The sequence below is a fragment of the Zea mays genome, chromosome 4, assembly GCF_902167145.1.
Source record: "Zea mays cultivar B73 chromosome 4, Zm-B73-REFERENCE-NAM-5.0, whole genome shotgun sequence".
In the NCBI taxonomy this organism is placed as follows: Eukaryota; Viridiplantae; Streptophyta; class Magnoliopsida; order Poales; family Poaceae; genus Zea; species Zea mays.
The window spans coordinates 147,979,801-147,995,259 of NC_050099.1; positions in this window are offsets into that span (position 1 = coordinate 147,979,801).

Consider the following 15,459-nt stretch of genomic DNA (forward strand, 5'->3'; position numbering starts at 1 on the left):
GAGCCATTATTGTCCTCCCTAACGGTACTAGGATCTTCATTGAAGAAGCATTCCTATACCCAGGAGCAACTCGTACTCTCCTCACGTTCAAAGATATCCGTCGCAGCGGATATCACGTTACAACTGCATGTGTGAGTGGTGCTGAATACCTCCATATCACATCAACGAACGAATGTGAAACAAAAGTGGTAGAGAAAGCGCAAGGCACCTCCTCTGGGTTGTATTACTCAAGAATTAAACCACCCCCTGAATTTGTTGCGATGTCTACTATATTTAAAAATCCTGAGTCTTTTCGAGTATGGCATGAAAGACTAGGACACCCTGGATTAAGGATGATGCAGAACATCATAGCTAGCTCTATTGGCCATGGCATGAAAACCACACAGATTCCTAAAGACTTTCTATGCGTCTCTTGTGCTAAAGGAAAACTGATAACTAAGCCCTCTTACCTGAAAGTAAAGGCTGAGTCCCCAAGTTTCCTGCAGAGACTTCAGGGTGATATCTGTGGTCCAATCAACCCCCTATCGGGGCCCTTCAGATATTTCATGGTTCTTATAGATGCTTCTACTAAGTGGAGCCACATGTGCTTGTTGTCCACGCGGAACCACGCATTTGCAAAATTTATTGCCCAAATTATCCGTTTGCGTGCGAGCTTCCCGGAGAACCGCATTCAGTCAATCAGGATAGATAATGCCGGAGAGTTTACCTCAAAGGCCTTTAATGACTATTGTCTTGCTATGGGCATAAATGTAGAGCATTATATACCACATGTCCATACACAGAATGGACTTGCTGAGTCCTTAATTAAAAGAATAATATTCATAGCCAGGCCACTTCTACAAGATAGCAAACTCCCGACCAGTTGTTGGGGACACGCAGTTTTGCACGCTGCGGCCTTAATACAATATAGACCATCTGCTTACCACTCTGCTTCTCCCCACCAGTTAACGCGTGGTCAACAACCAGTGGTTTCCCATCTGCGAAAATTCGGTTGTGCTGTATACGTGCCGATATCACCACCCCAGCGTACATCTATGGGACCTCACCGGAAGTTGGGGATCTATGTTGGTTATGAATCTCTGTCCATAATCAAATATTTAGAGCCTAGAACTGGGGATCTGTTCACGGCTTGGTACGCTGATAGCATCTTCGATGAAGAGCATTTCCCGGCATTAGGGGGAGGATTGTACCTTAATAACAAAGAATGCCGAGAAATAGAATGGAGTGCTAGTAGCATCCAATCGCTTGACCCACGCACTAGAGAAACCGAACTTGAAGTTCAACGAATAATACACCTGCAAAACTTAGCAAATAATCTGCCAGATGCCTTTACTGATATAAGAGGAGTGTCGAAGTCGCATATTCCTGCGGCAAATGCACCGGAGAGAGTGGAGATCCTCTGTAGGGTATGGACTCTACTCGTACACCCCATCCTAGGAAAAGGGGGAGAAAACCGGATGATTCAGTATCAGCTAAGCGGGGACGCCTGCACCAGCAAGTTACTGAAGAGAATGCAACACGCTTCCTTTCTGATGTTCTAGCAGTAACACACCTTGAAGGTAAACGTCCTAGTGCAAATGTGTGCACAAATAAAAGCACAAGGACTTCGGAACAACTGGTTTCAAATAACTTGGGAAATCACAAAGAACCGGATGATTCAGTTGAAGAAATTGCCATAAACTATGTTGAGTTATATAACCGAAAGACTACAATTGTCGACACTGATTTCGTCTCTATGATCACTGTTGTGATTGCTGAGGATCCTGAACTAAAGACCATGGTAGAGTGCCAGAAGCGCTCAGATTGGGTCAAATGGAAAGAAGCAATAGAGACAGAATTGCTCTCGCTTTCAAAGAGGCAAGTATTTGGGCCTATCGCCCGCACGCCCCGCAATGTTACCCTAGTCGGGTTCAAATGGGTGTTCGTCCGAAAGAGGGATGCAAACAATGAGGTGGTGAGATACAAAGCGAGACTTGTAGCACAAGGGTTCACGCAGAGACCCGACATCGATTACGATGAAACTTACTCCCCGGTAATGAGTGGCACAATGTTCCGATATTTAATATCGCTGACAGCAGGTTTAATCTTAAAAATGCAGATGATGGACGTAGTGACCGCATACTTGTATGGGTCACTGGATTCGGAAATCTATATGAAGGTCCCGGATGGGCTGAGAGTTCTAGATGCCAAGTCAAATCGCAACATGTACAGCGTTAAGTTGCAGAGGGTGCTGTATGGGCTTAAACAATCTAGGCGGATGTGGTACAATCGGCTCAGCCAATTCCTCCTAAAGAAGGGATACATAAATAATCCAGATTCTCCTTGCGTATTCATTAGAAAATCCCAGAAGGGTTTTTGCATAGTTTCGGTCTATGTTGATGACTTGAATATCATTGGATATGCTGAGGATATTGAGGAGGCTAGTGCCTACCTCAAGACAGAGTTTGAAATGAAAGACTTGGGAGAAACCAAGTTTTGCTTGGGCCTGCAGATCGAGCATCTCCTAGAAGGAATATTTGTACACCAGTCAACTTATTGTAAAAAGGTCCTTGAGAGATTTAATATGATTAAAGCTGACCCTTTAAAGACCCCCGATGGTCGTGAGATCCCTCGAAATGGAAACTGACCCATTTAGACCAAAGAGCGATGGTGAGAAATCATTGGGACCTGAAGTTCCTTACCTTAGCGCTATTGGAGCACTGATGTACCTTGCGAACTGCACCAGGCCTGATATTGCATTCGCGGTAAATCTACTAGCTAGATACAGTGTAGACCCAACCAGAAGACATTGGGTAGGTGTTAAGACTATACTTAGATACCTCAAAGGCACTCAAGATCTTGGCCTGTTTTTTCCGAAGAATCAGGACCAGACTATGGTGGGCTATGCTGATGCTGGATATCAGTCAGATCCCCATAATGGTATATCTCAGACTGGCTTTGTATTTTTATGTGGTGGCACTAATGTATCCTAGAGATCATGCAAACAGACATTAGTAACGACGTCTACTAACCACTCAGAAATAATCTCGCTATATGAAGCCGCACGAGAAGTCATGTGGTTCTAACACCGCAAATAACCCCACCATTATCTATAAAGATAATGTTGCATGTGTTGCACAAATGGAAACGGGCTATATTAAGAGCAATATGACTAAGCATATTTGTCCTAAGTATTTTTATCCTCATGAACTCCACAACGAGGGTGAGGTAAAAATTCTGCAAGTCAAGTCTTGTGATAATCTGGCTGATTTATTCACTAAATCCTTACCTGCAGTCACATTCAGAAAATGCGTACGAGGTATAGGGATGAGGCATTTGAGAGACCTGCAGGGTTCAGGGGGAGATCACCTCTGAACTTCAGCCCTTACAATTCGACCTGAAGATCGTATATTATACACCTTGAAGGTTATAGTTGTCCTGAAGACATCCGTTGTACTCTTTTTCCCATTGTGAGTTTTCCTGAAGTTTCTCATAGATGGTTTTTAACGAGGCAACAAGTGCAATGCATCAAGTGGCACTATGCTCTCTTTTCTCTATTTTTTTCCACTGAGTTTTTTGGAGTTTTGATGAGACATAAGTCATCACGGTATTCGCCCAAGGGGGAGTGTTCAGAAACCCTAAAAGAGGTTTAATGGGCTAATACCGAAACTGCCCTCATGGGGTTCATAGCTTATATATATGTATCCACACCCCCTCATAAGTAATTGACAGAAAGAGCTTCCATCTACTGTGTCTCTTGTTCCTCTCTGTGTTGGGTTGCTGGGAAGGGAGCGGGCTTCTACAACTTCTCACGTCCCTACTGCTGTTGGGAGGGTTCGGAGTCTGGATTGGGGATCTGTGACAACTACTTTGTTCAACATGGACAAGCCAAGCAGTATATACTGCACTTCTGCTATAGGAAAACAAGCCATAGAAAGTGCTATCTACTAGCCAATGGCGCGCACCGCACAGTTACAGAAACAAAGCATTATATTACATATACATAACGCATTAACACACAACACAAAAACAAAGCATTGTATTACTTAAATAGATATAGAGTGATAGAGAAAGATATGATTATTACATAACTGGTGGAGTTATAAGGAATATGTTTTTGGTAGAACCTAAGTAGTATAATGCTTAGGATGCATAGAAAAAATATCCGGATAGTGTTTTTCGAATAAGCCCTACGCTACCGGAAAAAGCCTCTTTGTTGAATGCCTGGAAAACACTCGGCGAAGGCCAAAGAGAGTGTGGCGAACTGTACATCGGCAACGTCGACTTTGTCGAGTACTTTTTATCGGGCACTTGGCAAATACTTTGCCGAGTGTCACAAGGTACTCGGCAAAGAAAAGCCGCCGTCTCGGCGACTAGTAACGGACACGAAGACTTTGCCGAGTGTATTAGTTGACACTCGGCAAATAGTTCCATATTTGCCGAGTGTTCGCAAGACTACCTCTCGGCAAAGAGGTCGCCAGTGGGCCCCTTTGTCAGTGCCTTTGTTGAGTGCCGAGACCACAACACTCGGTAAAGATTTATCGGTGCCCAGGTATGCCTTCTTTGCTGAGTACTATGACCTGGACACTCAACAAAATACATCTTTGCCGAGTGTTACACTCGGCAAAATAACCAATATACCCCGTTTTTATTTATTTTTTCTATTCCATCCAAACAAACAAAATATATATCACAGATATCACATAATCATCACATACACATCACAGATATCACATAATCATCACATACATAATAGAGACCACATATTTCACAACTCTAACAAGTTTTTCACAAACATGTATATGTTCATACCAAGTTTCACCAACATTAATGTTACCAACTCTAAAACATAGGTTCAGGACAAGTTTATCACACAAGTCTCACAATCACAACTAAGCTAAGAGATCATCAACGAGGTGGGCAGCTGGACTAGTGCGACGATGGGCTGGGTGATCCATGAGGGTTGTTGGATGCCACCCCAGATTGTCCCTGTACGGAGAAGAGATTGCATTTATTATAGCAGATAAATATATATCATGCAGGACTAGAATTTTGATACTCACAGGAGTATGGAACTGATTAGGGTCAACTGTAGGGAACCACGAAGGTGGTGGAGCAAAACCATGTGCGGCGCCAAGGCTCTGCATGTACTAAAACATCTCCGCCATCCTCGCCTCCATCTCCTAATGTTCCCTCCTCTCTTCTTCTAGCTGGGTCTGTAATATTCCATGCCAATGTTATAATAACTCAAAGAGAAGGTATATAACTCAAGGAATAACGAGTTATAGAAGCACTAACCTCGAGTTGATGTATGCGATGATGTGAGCTGTCCTGCCGAGGTCGTATGGCTGGGCTCGAGCTCCTTGCTCGCACCTGAGATAGAGTGGGAGTGGACGACGAGTCAATTGCCCCGTCGGCAATCTAGTACCGCCCATGCCTCTTGCCTCCTCAGACCCTCATGAGGACATTTCTGTCGATGTCTTCGGTCCTTGGATCGTAATCTGGCCCATGGACCTCCTGAGCCATGGCAGTGTACTCACTTAGGCGACTGTAGATGGCAGAGTTGCTATATGACTCGGGCCTGTCCTCCGGTTGTAGGTGACGTCGGACGTCGCCTTGCCTTTGTGGGCCATAGCATAAGCCGAGAGATGGAGCAAGGCTGGCCACCATGTGACGCCAATTGCAAGAAAACCAACGAGATAGTTAGAAATAATATCTAATCCAGTGTTATATACCTAAAAAAAAAGGGCGTACCCATGCTTCTGCATATTTGCCGAGGCTGCGGCTGTCTTGGTGGTGGGAGGGACCTTGCATCATCAGACGCCATTCCTGGCTAGCGTTGTGCGCCTCGTCCCACTCAGGCGAGCACCACCTATCCACCATCTGGTCCCAGCACCGAGGATGCACGACACACCAATAAGGAATCATCTACAAAGTAAAATAGGTACATTGCATATCTGTCGGGGACCATAATTAGGGGTACCCTCAAGACGCCTAATTCTCAGCTGGTAACCCCCATCAGCATAAAGCTGCAGAGGCCTGATGGGTGCGATTAAGTCAGGGATCAGTCCATACGAGTGACTCGATCACACTTCACCCGAGCCTAGCCTCGGACTCGGGCAGCCGACCTCGAGGGACTTCCGTCTCGCCCGAGGCCCCCCTTTTTAACGGCGGACACACCTCCGGCTCGCCCGAGGCCTTGGCTTCGCTAAGAAGCAACCCTGACTAAATCGCCGCACCGACTGACCGAGTTGCAGGGGCATTTAACGCAAAGGTGGCCTGACACCTCTATCCTGACGCACGCCCCCCGGCAGAGCCGAAGTGACCGCCGTCACTCCGCTGCTCCACTGACCGGTCTGACAGAAGGACAGCGCCGCCTGCGCCACTCCGACTGCGGTGCCACTCGACAGAGTGAGTCTGACAGGCAGTCAGGCCTCGCCAGGGGCGCCATAGGGAACTCCGCTCCGCCCGACCCCAGGGCTCGGACTCGGGCTAAGACCCGGAAGACGGCGAACTCCGCTCCGCCCGACCCCAGGGCTCGGACTCGGGCTAAGACCCGGAAGACGGCGAACTCCGCTCCGCCCGACCCCAGGGCTCGGACTCGGGCTAAGACCCGGAAGACGGCGAACTCCGCTCCGCCCGACCCCAGGGCTCGGACTCGGGCTAAGACCCGGAAGACGGCGAACTCCGCTCCGCCCGACCCCAGGGCTCGGACTCGGGCTAAGACCCGGAAGACGGCGAACTCCGCTCCGCCCGACCCCAGGGCTCGGACTCGGGCTCGGCCCCGGAAGACGACGAACTCCGCTCCGCCCGACCCCAGGGCTCGGACTCGGGCTCGGCCCCGGAAGACGACGAACTCCGCCTCGCCCGACCCCAGGGCTCGGACTCCGCCCTGGCCTCTGCCGAACGACTTCCGCCTCGCCCGACCCAGGGGCTCGGACTCGGCCTCGGCAACAGAAGACACATTCGACCCCAGCTTCGGAGGAGCCCCCACGTCGCCCGGCCTCGGGCGCGGGCCCGCCACGTCAACAGGGAGCGCCATCACCACTCTACCCCGAGCCGACTCGGGCCGCAGAGAACAAGACCGATGTCCCATCTGGCCAGCTCCGCCAGATAGGCAATGATGGCGCCTCCCAAGCTCTATGATGGCGGCGGCTCTCAGCTCTCTTACGGAAGCCGGTGGACGTCAGCAAGGACTCGACCGCTCCGACAGCTGTCCTTCCGCCAAGCTCCGTTGCTCCTCCGACAACCACGATATCACACCAGCAGGGTGCCAAGATCTCTCCGGCTGCCACATTGGCATGTACTTAGGGCGCTAGCTCTCCCTCCGCTAGACACGTAGCACTCTGCTACACCCCCATTGTACACCTGGATCCTCTCCTTACGACTATAAAAGGAAGGACCAGGGCCTTCTTAGAGGAGGTTGGCCGCGTGGGACCGAGGATGGGACATGCGCTCTCTTGGGGCCGCTCGCTTCCCTCACCCGCGTGGACGCTTGTAACCCCCCTACTGCAAGTGCACCCGACCTGGGCGCGGGACGAACACGAAGGCCGCGGGACTTCCACCTCTCTCACGCCCGTCTCCGGCCACCTCGCCTCTCCCCCCTTCGCGCTCGCCCACGCGCTCGACCCATCTGGGCTGGGGCACGCAGCACACTCACTCGTCGGCTTAGGGACCCCCCGGTCTCGAAACGCCGACAGTTGGCGCGCCAGGTAGGGGCCTGCTGCGTGCTGACGAACAGCTTCCCGTCAAGCTCCAGATGGGCAGTCTCCAGCAACCTCTCCGGCCCGGGACGGTGCTCCGTTTCGGGAGTCTTGAGTTCATGTCCTTCGACGGCAGCTACGACATGATACTCCTTCCACCGCCGTGCGACAACGACAATGGCGGCCGACAACCCGCCCGCCGGCGGCGGAATCGACGACATCTTCCCCGCGTGGTGGAAGAACAACATTCGAGCTCGCTCCGTCCTCTCCCCCGCCAACGGAGGAGGAGGCGGGGCAACCAAGGCCAAGCGGGAGGCCGCGCTTCGTCGGCCGTCGAGCGAATCGACGCCCCCGACGCCCAGACGGAAGGCACGCCGGGCAACGACCTCACGTTCGAGACGAAGGCAAGCGCCGTCCCCCCGCGACACGCTGATCCCGAGCAAGAAGACGACGCCAGCGCGCTCGCGGAAAGCTTGCAGGACGTCGCCCTTGTACCTGAGATGACGGCGCAACCAGTCCCCGATGTGACTACGTCGCTCCGCGTCGACCAAAAGGTACTGACTAACTCCCATCTTACGTCATTTCGACTCGGCCTCAACCCGCCTAGCAACCTTGCTTTGACGGGCGCTCTCATTGAGGCGAGTGCAACCCCACTGGGGTTTCGTATGCGGTCGCCTTGGGACCGGTTGACGGACGTCTCAACCTACGGGCCCTCTGGGTCCGAGGAAGATGACGATTCCAGCATCTGTTGGGATTTCTCTGGACTTGGCAACCCCGGTGCCATGCGGGACTTCATGACCGCATGTAACTACTGCCTCTCCGACTGTTCCGACGGAAGCCGCAGCCTTGACGACGAGGGCTGCGGCCCAAGCCGCGAATGTTTCCACATCGAGCTAGGGGATCCCTCCGAAGGCAACCATCTCGGCATGCCGGAGGACGGTGATCTTCCTAGGCCGGCGCCTCGCGCCGACATCTCACGGGAGCTAGCTGTGGTCCCCGTTCCGGCGGGGGGTCACGACCCACAACTCGAGCAAGTCCGCGGGGCGCAGGCCAGGCTCGACGAGGGAACAGGAGCGCTTGAGCCGATCCGTCGGGACGTCGGACGGGTATGGGCGGGCCAACCCCCGGCCGGAGAAATACGTCACCTGCCCCAAGGTCTCCAGCACTGCGTCGCCAACGATGTCAGGGTCAGGCCGCCGCCCGCATCCAGCGGGGTTGGTCAGAACCTGGTAGCCGCAGCGATGCTCCTCCGCGCGATGCCGGAGCCATCAACTACCGAGGGTCGGCGGATCCAGGGAGAGCTCAAGAATCTCCTGGAAGGCGCTGCGGCCCGACGGGCCGAGAGCACTGCCTCCCGAAGGCAGGGATACCCCTCGGAACCTCATGCCGCGACTTCCCGATTCATGCGGGAAGCCTCGGTCTACACCGGGCGCACGCGCAACACCGCGCCTGCGGCCCCGGGCCACCTCGGCAACGAGCACCATCGACGCGACCGTCGGGCCCACCTCGACGAAAGGGTGCGCCGAGGCTACCACCCCAGGCGTGGGGGGCGCTACGACAGCGGGGAGGATCGGAGTCCCTCGCCCGAACCACCCGGTCCGCAGGCCCTCAGTCGGGCCATCCGACGGGCGCCGTTCCCGACCCGGTTCCGACCCCCGACTACTATCACGAAGTACTCGGGGGAAACGAGACCGGAACTGTGGCTCACGGACTACCGCCTGGCCTGCCAACTGGGTGGAACGGACGACGACAACCTCATCATCCGAAACCTCCCCCTGTTCCTCTCCGACACTGCTCGCGCCTGGTTGGAGCACCTGCCTCCGGGGCAGATCTCCAGCTGGGACGACTTGGTCCAAGCCTTCGCCGGCAATTTCCAGGGCACATACGTGCGCCCCGGGAATTCCTGGGACCTTCGAAGCTGCCGGCAGCAGCCGGGAGAGTCGCTCCGGGACTACATCCGGCGATTCTCGAAGCAGCGCACCGAGCTGCCCAACATCACCGACTCGGATGTCATCGGCGCGTTCCTCGCCGGCACCACCTGCCGCGACCTGGTGAGTAAGTTGGGTCGCAAGACCCCCACCAGGGCGAGCGAGCTGATGGACATCGCCACCAAGTTCGCCTCTGGCCAGGAGGCGGTCGAGGCTATCTTTCGAAAGGACAAGCAGCCCCAGGGCCGCCCATCGGAAGAGGCTCCCGAGGCATCTACTCCGCGCGGCGCTAAGAAGAAGGGCAAGAAGAAAGTCGCAATCGAAACGCGACGCCGCCGACGCGGACCTTGTCGCCGCCGCCGAGTACAAGAACCCTCGGAAGCCCCCCGGAGGTGCAAACCTCTTCGACAAGATGCTCAAGGAGCCGTGCCCCTACCATCAGGGGCCCGTCAAGCACACTCTCGAGGAGTGCGCCGTGCTCCGGCGCCACTTCCACAGGGTCGGGCCACCCGCGGAGGGTGACAGGGCCCACGACGACGACAAGAAGGAAGATCACCAAGCAGGAGAATACCCCGAGGTCCGCGACTGCTTCATGATCTACGGTGGGCATGCGGCGAATGCCTCGGCTCGGCATCGCAAACAAGAGCGCCGGGAGGTCTGCTCGGTGAAGGTGGCGGCGCCAGTCTACCTAGACTGGTCCGACAAGCCCATCACCTTCGACCAGGCTGACCACCCCGACCACGTGCCGAGCCCGGGGAAATACCCGCTCGTCGTCGACCCCGTCATCGGCGACGTCAGGCTCACCAAGGTCGTGATGGATGGGGGCAGCTGCCTCAACATCATCTACGCCGAGACCCTCAAGCTCCTGCGCGTCGATCTGTCCTCCGTCCGAGCAGGCGCTGCGCCCTTCCACGGGATCATCCCTGGGAAGCGCGTCCAGCCCCTCGGACAACTCGACCTCCCCGTCTGCTTCGGAACACCCTCCAACTTCCGAAGGGAGACCTTGACGTTCGAGGTGGTCGGGTTCCGAGGAACCTACCACGCGGTACTGGGAAGGCCATGCTACGCGAAGTTCATGGCCGTCCCCAACTACACCTGCCTGAAGCTGAAGATGCCGGGCCCCAACGGGGTCATCACCGTCGGCCCCACGTACAAACACGCATTCGAATGCGACGTGGAGTGCGTGGAGTACGCCGAGGCCCTCGCCGAGTCCGAGGCCCTCATCGCCGACCTGGAGAACCTCTCCAAAGAGGTGCCAGATGTGAAGCGTCATGCCGGCAACTTCGAGCCAGCGGAGACGGTTAAGGCCGTCCCACTCGACCCCAGTGGCGACACCTCCGAGCAGATCCGGATTGGTTCCGGGCTCGACCCCAAATAGGAAGCAGTGCTCGTCGACTTTCTCCGCGCAAACGCCGACGTCTTTGCGTAGAGTCCCTCGGACATGCCCGGCATACCGAGGGATGTCGCCGAGCACTCGCTGGATGTTCGGGCCTGAGTCCGACCCGTCAGGCAGCCTCTGCGCCTCGGTCATCAAGGGAGAGTCGGCCTCGCCTCGACAGAGCCCGACCCTCCCTCGGGGGCTAAAAAGGGGGAACCCCTCTGCGTCAAGATTGGGCGTACTTCTCCACGTCAAAAATTTTCAATCAAAAAAGGGGCCTCTCGCGTTCTCCCGGCTATGCCAGAAGCAGGGTCTCGGGGAGCGAACGTGGGTACATGTAAATGGCGAGGCCGACTGAGCCGAGGAACTCCTGCGCCTCCGGGTTAAGGATACCTCACTCATCACCTGCCACGAAGAATGACCCAACTCGGGAAGCCACCCTATTATTGACGAGCTAGGACGGACACGCAAATGGGAAGAAAGGAGAGTACGACTTCATGCAAGAAAGACAAAGTGTTCAGGCCTCAACGGCCGTGGTGAGACGCACATCCAACAAGAAATTGTTCCAACAAGAATTAGGCACCGCCTTGGGAAGCAGCCGCGCCCTCAGCACCGTCCCCGTCGTCGGTAAGGTCCATCTCGGCCTCCGGTGACGACACAGGGGGAAGGATCTCCGCCTCAAAGGTGGTCGCCAGCGCCGTGCTCGGACCCGCGGCGACCGCGTCGAGCCGCTGGACTTCTGCCAGGGCAGCTTCGTCTTCGTCAGGAAGACAGTACCCCTCACCAACCCGCTCCAGGTCCACAACGTAGTGGGAAGCGAGCACGGCGAAGGCCCGCCTGACGCCGTGGTGTAGCGCCTCACGGACTCTGCCGCGCGCGTGATCACCCAAGGCTTGAAGGCGGCTTTGAGGGGAGCTTCCTGACGGGACATCGCCGGAGCCGAGGTTACGATAAACGTCCGAGACGGCCTCGGACATGGCCGCGAGGTCAGCCTCCCTCTGCTCGGCAGCTCCGGCAAGCGCCTCGGCGAGCGCCTTGGCGGACTCGTCAAGGGCGGACTCAAGCTCTGCGAACAACCAGAAGAAAGACCTCAAGCACAAGCAGAGGAAACCGACAAAAACAAGAATCAGGGACGGCCATGGCGTACCTCCGGCTCGGGCACGCTGCTCCGAGGCCGCGACCTGGGCTGCGGCTAGGTCGGCCGCGAGGGTCTCAGCCCGGCCTTCGGCCTCGGCAGCTCGGCCCCGAGATTGGTCCCGCTCCTCGACGACCTGGGCGAACTCCGACCGCTGCCGTTGCGCCTCCGCGCGCGCTGCTGCCGCCTCGGCCCTCAGGTCAGCGCAAAGCAACTGGAGGTCCGCAACCTTGGCGTCTTGCTGAGAAAGGCGCGCAGTAGCCCCGGCAAGCGAGGTCCTCAGGGATCGCAGCGAGCCCCAGACATCGGCCTCGCGGCGGATGAATGATGACTTGGCGGCGCTCCGATCCGTCAGGGCCTGGAGGAAGGAGACAGGGCGTCACGACGAACGCCTCGCTCGCAGAAAGGAAAAGGTATGCCTGAAACCGTTACCTGGAGGATTTTGGGGACATCCCTGCAGAGAACCTCCAGCGACGACCGGAGCGACCCCACCGTTGCTTCAGCACACTCGCGAAGCTCATCCTAGGACTGGTCCTCCCGTTCATCGTCGAGGACGAAGACAGGGTCCGAGGCCTCGCGGGTCCGGAATCGGAGCGACGGGCGCCAGGCCTCGGGGCTCCGCTGCACAGCGATAAGGCTGCCACTCGGCTGGACGGATCGCGCGCCCACACCCACCTCTTCTGAGGCACTGGGCGCCGACGCGTCGACCATCCTGACGCTGGCAGCAACCGGTCGCTCCCCGACTGGGACGACGGTGATTTCGGCAGCAACCGGCGCCGGCGTGGCCGACGCGACGGGCAGGCTCGGGGCCACGTCAGCGTCGGTCGCCTCCCCTATCACAATGGCCACCTCGGCAGAAGAGCCAGCCTTGGGAGCCCGCTCCCCAGAGACGGGCGACACCCGAGCCCCCTGCGGCGGAATACCCTGCGAAAGGGTCGGCTGAACGACAAGACCCGAGGCGGCGCTGACCGCGCAGTCCGGTGCCGTCTTGAGGACCTTCCGGGGTGCCAGGTCGGTCTGGCCATGGCTTCGCTTGCTGGATAAAAAAAAAGAAGAGAGAGAAAGAAAGGGAAGATCACAGCCGAGACACACGAATGGGAAGCCAAGACGAAGACGTTCCGAGATACTCACCCACTTCGGGCCATGATCCACCGCGCCTGGGGGGAGCCTTCTTGGATCCCGGCTCCCGGAACAGCCGCCGAGGTCCGCTTCACCGGCACCTTCGGCGCCACCCTCGTTTTGGACGCCCGGGGAGCAGATTGCCCGGGCACAGCCGCGATGACTTGAGGGTCACCCCCATGCGCCACCGGCACGAGCGGCGGCCCCTGGGGAGCAGACGCCCTGATCTGGCCCTCCGGAGCCACCTCAGCTCCTCCGGCTGAGGGGTCAGGTGACTTCTCGGGTCGCCCCCGCGCCTCGGGCCGGGACCCCGACACCCCAACTACGGGGGCTGACGGCGTCTGCCCGCTCGGGGGCTGGCCCGACGACTCCTGGCCACACCCCAAGCCGGGGCTGAGGCCGAGACGGGCGGCCATGTCATCCTCCTCTTCATCATCGTCGTCATCGTCGTCGTCGGGCGTCTCTGGCGATGGCTCCCTCGGGAGCCCTTCCCTCTCCTGCTGGCGGCGGCGCTTCTCCAAGGCGTCCCGAGCCCGCCTCCGCTCGCGGGCCCGGGCCTTCTCCGCGTCCTTCTTCTTCTTTTTCTCCTCTGCGGCGACCCGCCGCGCTGCTCGATCCACCGCGTCCTCCAGGACCCGTGGCAGGGAGGGCTTGTGCCATCCCACCTCCTAAAAGAAGGGGAGAAAGAAACCCGATCGTAAGAGCCCGGAGCAACCCGATGTATGAAGAAGGAGGGGGTGAGTACTCACCAGAGTTACGCACCCCTGGTCGGGGCGCATCCGAAGCTGGGAGTAGGCATGAGGGTCCGGCTTCCCCATCGCAGCCGACACTCGCCATTGGAGGGCATCGAAGGGAAGAGGATCAGGGGACATTTGCGAGCCCTCCCAGTCAGCCTCCGGAGTCATCTCCCAGAGCGGCAGCCGCCGCTCCGCCAAAGGAAGCACCCTCCGACGATGGATGGCGGCGACCACTCCCGTAGCGGTGAGTCCCCCCTCCCGCAACTCCTTCAGGGCCTGGAGAAGAGGTTCGAGATTCTTCTGTCTCTCGTGCGGGGTCCCGTGGCGCCAGGCGTCGGTGGCGGCGGTGACTACCCGCTGGGAGAATGGTGGGAGCAACTCACCGTCATTCCGGAGGTAGAACCACCGGCGCTGCCACCCCTTGTTCGAGGACGCAAGGATGGCAGGAATGTACTGCGACGCCTGCGACTGCCTCAGCAAGAGAGTGCAGCCGCCGGCCCGCACCGCTGCACGAACCCTTCTCTCCCCCGTCGGCAAGGCGAATGGCTCGGCGAGGAAGAGATGGGTCCACAAATCCCAATGGGGAGCGATCCCCAAATACCCTTCGCACACCGCTACGAAGATAGCGGCCTGCGAGATAGAATTGGGGGAGAGGTTGTGCAACTCCACCCCATAGTGGAACAGGATTGCCCGCATGAAGCGGCCAGTCGGCACGCCGAATCCCCGCTCGTGGAAGGAGATGAAGCTCACGACGTACCCCGGCGGTGGGGATGGAGCGACTCCGCCCGTGGGAGGAATCCACTCAGGTCGCTGCCCGTCGGTGAGGGGGCGAAGCAAACCTTCGCCAACCAGCTCCTTCAGATCGCTCGCCGTCACCGTGGAAAATGGCCACGGATCGCGCGGGGAGATGATGGTCACTCGGTCAGCCATCAGCAAGGCGGAAGGGATGGCGGCGCAAGGGGCAGGAAGGGCGTTTTCCTCTCCTCTGGTCAAAGCCTCTCGGGTTGCGAAAACCTAAAGAAAGAGGCAGGAAGCGGAGCGAAGAACCGTCGCCAATTTCTCTCCCGAGTATATAAAGACCAGGGCGAAACCGTTTCCAGCGCTCCGCCCGGACCGGACGCGGGATTCAAAAGGCGCGATGCAAAATAGCCGTCCCTCGAACGGCTCGCGCACGCGCAACGGCCGCCCCGCCAACCACTCGCCCCGTCGCATTAACTCCACGGCGGGACAGGTGGCGCTTCTGGCAGGAGAAGCGGACGACGCTTCGCCTTCGCCGTAATAACCGCGCCAAAAAAGGTACGCCACGTCGTTCGATTTCGTATCCTTTTCCCTTTTTCCCCTTTCTCTATCTCTTGCAACAGGGACCGGGAAAGGGGGATACCCCGAAAAGGATCCTTCCCTGTGAAGGAACCGGGCTCCGAGCCCCCCTACTGATCAGAGGTTCGAAGGCTGGCCCTCCGAAGGGTTCAACAGTCGCCTC